At 44.4% G+C, this 5435-nt stretch overlaps 1 long non-coding RNA gene across 1 annotated transcript in view; it reads right to left on the bottom strand.

The window, feature by feature from the left end:
- Positions 1 to 992: 992 nt before the first annotated feature.
- The window catches only part of LOC137423994 (uncharacterized), a 26325-nt gene continuing 21882 nt past the window's right edge, over positions 993 to 5435 (bottom strand). The window contains exons 2-3 of the long non-coding RNA XR_010983862.2: positions 1680 to 1856; positions 993 to 1564 (exon numbers count right to left, since the gene is read on the bottom strand). This is a non-coding gene — a long non-coding RNA (uncharacterized LOC137423994). The remainder of the gene's footprint in view (positions 1565 to 1679; positions 1857 to 5435) is intronic.

Below are 5435 nucleotides of genomic sequence, written 5' to 3' on the forward strand. Positions count from 1 at the left end.
CACACTACCACTATGACATGATGCTGCTTCCTAGTCAAGCTAGGGGGTTTAATCTGTGTTTATTAACGGGTTAGATTGGTCACAAATAAACAATTTGCAGAATGTTGTCCTGATGAATGAAAAATAAGCCCTCGTCGGGACGGTATGCTGTTGAAGTCGTGGGGACTCACTCCTATGGAGGAGGGGTCCAATTGTATGACCATGCATTCTGGCCCTTCGGGGTCAGGATGCATGTGTTTTGATTGACCATGTGCTTCAGCCTTTGGGTTGAGGTGCATGTGTAATGTGTATGCCAATGGAACAGTCTTGATAGACGGTGTGCCTTGCCCGTGGGGTCAAGGTGCACGTCCAAGGCTGTTGAAATGTTTGATTTTTTTTACTTTTTTTTTCATTATATAAAGGCAGGCCTCATAAGGCCCATAATGAGGGCGAAATCTAGATCGACATCTCTGCCTTTGTCTATTTGTGATCAGAAAGCTTTAATCTCAGTCTGCAAAGACTTGAGTACCACACGGATGCCTCCTAGTTTGGAGGTGATGTGTTGGTATAATTTATGCACATGATGTCAGTGTCATGTCATAGGGTTAGTGTGCTTCTTTAGTTAAGTTAGGTCAGTGAGGCACACTTGTGACCAGGTGTGTTTTGAAAAAAAAAAATAATAATAATAATATATATATATATGTGGTGGCAGTTATGCACACTCCCGTATGAGTTGACCAGCCCTGGACCGATTCATGATCCAGATTAACCAATGTTTCACAGGCAGGGTGATTCGCATCAATGTGGGTGCCGTTCCTCGGATGGACGTTAAACTGCCGGTATAGTTGGTGAACATTAAAGATCCCATGGTATCCTTCGTGGAGAGTAGGCGAGCTATCGCGGGAACCATGGCCAATTCTAAATTCCTGGCATTGCTACTACTGTGAAGGCAATGGAAATCAATCACCTGCAAAGAAACTGCTTTGACATCACCGACACTCTGTAACAGAGTATGACACATCAGAATCAGAATTTACTTGTGAGATACCCGTGCTACGCACGGGTGGGAGGCCAGAAGCAAACAGACAATGCAGAAACGGTGAATGCCAAAGCATGAAACCAATAAATTCCACATTCCTGTAGCACCTTCAGTCGCACGTCAGACATGGACAGCAAGTTCGTGAAGGACTTCCATGAAAAACATACCCGTTCGCAAACAAAAGGGTATGTTTGTTCCATACCCAGTGAATGGTGATTCCAATCATTAATTGATACTTTAACAAAATACTGTTTTAAATGACGGTTGTATTGGGATATTATCAAACCCGCTCATGGCCGTAATCTGTCCACTTCCGCATTCGCGGCAGGTTCATAATTCTCATCAAAATCTAAACAGTATTTGTAGAATTTCAATAAAGCCACATAACTGTTCATATCGGTAAATATTATTCCATCGTGTTTGGAAAAACTGGAAAATTGGAAAATTGGAAAAATTGGAAAAACAATATAGCCTATTTTACTACAAGGGGTCCCAGGAATACCCACCCAAAATATCGTTGCAATCGGTTCAGCCGTTTTGCGGTACCTGGGAACAGACGGACGGACATTTGGTGAATTATAGTAAGAATACTTTAGATTGCCCATACATACACATACATTTCCTATGTATAATTTATACTCTTTTCATAATAGTGGAATACCTGTCCACAGTGCAGTCTCCCAGGTGATTTTCTTATGTGCATGCCATTCCCGGTGCAGTTGTTGGAGGCTGAATATTTAGCCATTTGCTGTGTCGATTTGAATTACATAGCATGAGATTTCCTATTGTGTATGCAAATCGCAACTTCCATGAGAGCGCAAGTGGTGCCAGGGAAGCACTAAAAAAAAGCAAAGGAATATTAAAAGTTAACAAATGCATTTTTTTAAATTTCTCACATATCATGAAAAGAGTCACATGTATAAGACGTGATTGCATCATACACACCGTTATATATTTCAATATTTTAATATATATATATATATATATATATATATTTATATATATATATATATATATTATATATATATATATATATAAATAATTATATATATATATATATACATACATATATATATATATATATATATATATATATATATATATATAAATAATTATATATATATATATACATACATATATATATATATATATATATATATATATATATATATATATATATATATATATATATATATATATATACATATATATATATATATATATACATATATATATATATATATATACATATATATATATATATAATATATACATATATATATATATATATATACATATATATATATATATATATATATACATATATACATATATATATATATATATATATATACATATATATATATAATATATATATATATATATATATATATATATATTATATATATATATATATATATATATATTATATATATAATGTTGGCGGATCTCGAGCCCGTCGACATACTGAGGGGGAGTTAAGCCCTGCTCCCCCTCGAGCTTCGAGTCCAGGAGGCCACCCCCACACTATACTCGTGGAGGACGGATTGCTGGGCAATTCCAGCCGCCGAGCCCGCAGCTAGCACGTGGAAGGGTTTCCGGTCACAACCCGAGTACCTTCGATACACACACTGCCGCGAGGATGGGGGCTGGACCTCACACGAGTCACGCGGGTATGGTACGCCAGAGCGGTTTGTGCGTCGCATAACTCGTGCCGTTAACCACTATGAACCCGATCGAGCAGTTTTAACTCGTGCAATGCGAGACCAATGGTGAAGGGACGAAAACGGCCAAGTTGGAAACAAAGCACAGGATTTATTCACAAATGTACACTGGTGATAGAAAAGGGACACAGAGGAGAATTTTTTTTTTTTTTTTTTTTTTTTTTTTGTATACTGAATCGAGGCTTGTGAAAGAGCTAACATTTACTTCACAAACAAATCAACCAGACAAACAAAATATATAAAAAGAGGGAGCGGAAGACAAGAGAATGGGAAGCACACAAACACTTGAGAGCACACAACATTTAAGAGCAGGGAGATGTGTGGGAGGGAGAGGGCTTGGGGGGAGGAGGCGTGGGAAGGGGGGGGGGGGGGGTGGGAGAAGTATAAAACACAAGGATACCAAGGACTTCCAGGACAGAAGTTGGTATTTCAAAAAGTGGAATTGGGGTGAAATTATCGGGGATAGAAAAGATCAAGGTTTTGGATGGGGGAAGATAAGAGATGGTGGTGAACAGCTGTTTTAAAGACCTGGAGGGTGGAGTGGGATTCAAGAGAGTGAGGGAGTTTGTTCCAGAGGCGAGAGAAAAGAGGAATGAAGGAGTGAAGGTGAGCAGAGAGTCTTGATTTTGGCAGTTTAACCATAAGAGGGTTGCAGGCAGATCTTGTGCGACCTGTAGGAATATTTGCGGACAGAGCCCAGAGAGAGCTGGGGGGGCAAGGCCAGAAAGGAGTTGGTAGCAGACGGAATCTTAACCACCTTACTTACGTTTCCCAGACAAGGGCCCTCAGACTCGTTCGGGGAAGGGGAGGAAGAAGGGGACACGCACAAAGCGTGGCCGCTTGGCGCAGTTCGCCCTGGACGGCTCGTTGGGCGTCCCCCCCCCCCCCCCCGAGGATGTTTGCGGCAGGGACGTCCGCCTCAGTCTTGCACGAACGGGAATCCACGCAGCATGTCCCAAAGCCAGCGAGGGAAAGCGCACGTGCAGGGAGTCCAGGCAGAGGTCGTCAGGGTCCAGAGCCAGAGAGCAGAGAGTGAATCCAGAGAGCGTCCAGAGTCCAGAGAGCGTCCAGCCTGCGAATCCGGAGAGAGTTCAGCCTGCTAGAGAGTTCGAATCCAGAGAGATCGTCCTGCCAGAGAGTCCAGGGCCAGAGAGTTTGTTCCGCCAGAGAGAGAGTTCGGGGGTCCGGGTCGGGTCTTATATCCCCCGGAGCCCCACTAGAATGTTCCACGGGCCTCCACTGGCTGCCGGGGGTCACGTGTCGTGATAGCCCCCCATCAGTCACTCCCATTAGCTCTCATTGGCCGCCGTTCTTGGCCACTCCCCTTAGCTCTCATTGGCCGCCGTTATTGGCCACTCCCCTTTAGCTCCCGTTGGCTGTTTGCTGCTTACCAGCCACGCCCTCCAGCTCCTCCCTCGGGCCTGCTCTATATATATATATAGAGCAGGGACCGAGAGACATGGAGACATCGAGAGATCTGTGAGGGAGAGGGCTTTGGGGGGGGGGCATGGGAAGGTGGGGCATGGGAAGGGGGGGTGGGATAGGTATAAAACATATGGACACTGCCGGGACTTCCAGGAAAGAAGTTGGAATTTCAAACAAGGTGGATCTGGGGTGAATTAGTGGGGGTAGAAAAGATCAAGGTTTTGGATGGGGAAAGATAAGAGATGGTGGTGAACAGCTGTTTTAAAGACCTGGAGGGAGGAGTGGGATTGAAGGGAGTGTGGGAGTTTGTTCCAGAGGCGTGAGAAAAGAGGAATGAAAGAGTGAAGGTGAGCAGAGAGCCGAGATTTCGGTAGATTAACCATCAGAGGGTTGCTGGCGGATCTTGTGCGACCTGCAGGAATATTTGGGGGACAGAGCACAGAGAGAGCTGGGGGAGCAAGGCCGGAGAGGAGTCGGTAGAAGACACAGAAAGACCACCTACCTGTCTGCGGTGAGTGAGTGAAAGGCCCTCGGTGATAGCTTCATCACGGGAGATTCCAATGATTCTGAAAGCTTTGGTTTCAACAGCGTGAAGCCGAGCTAGGTGTGAGGCAGGAGCACCGGCCCAGAGGGGATAACAGTATTCCATTGAGCTGTGGATGAAAGCCTTGTATGTGGTGAGGAGCTCAGGTGTGCCGAGGAAGGACTTCGCACGACGGAAGATGCCCAGTCGGCGACTGGCTTTGGAGGCCAGCTTGGAAATGTGGTTTTCCCAAGAAAGCTCATGGCAGATAGTGAGACCCAAAAGCTTGAGCGACAGAACTTCTTGGAGAGGATTGTTGAGAAAGTAGATGGGAGGGTTGTCCAGTCGATCTTTTCGGAGAGACATAGTAAGAGTGTGAGATTTGTCAGGATTGAAAGACATGTACCACTTGTTTGACCAGTCTGTGATTTTGTCCAGGTCTTCAGAGAGTGAGGAGGCTGCAGACTGTCGATCTAAGGGAAGAGGAATGGAGCGGCAGAGAGTGGAGTCATCAGCAAAGAGATAGAGAGGATTTTCCAGAGAGTCGGAGAGATCATTGATAAAGACCAGAAGACCAGTTGGGGTTAGATAAAGATAAAAAAGATAAAGACCAGTGGGGGTTAGTGGTGGTGATGGTGGATTGGGGATCGTGGGGAGGAAGTGGGGGAATGGTGGAGGGGGATGGTGTGGATGGTGATGGGGGGATGGTGGGGGAGAGTGGCCAAAATTGGGTCTTCAGGGACTT

The sequence above is a fragment of the Myxine glutinosa genome, chromosome 3, assembly GCF_964187855.1.
Source record: "Myxine glutinosa chromosome 3, kmMyxGlut1.1, whole genome shotgun sequence".
Classification (NCBI taxonomy): Eukaryota; Metazoa; Chordata; class Myxini; order Myxiniformes; family Myxinidae; genus Myxine; species Myxine glutinosa.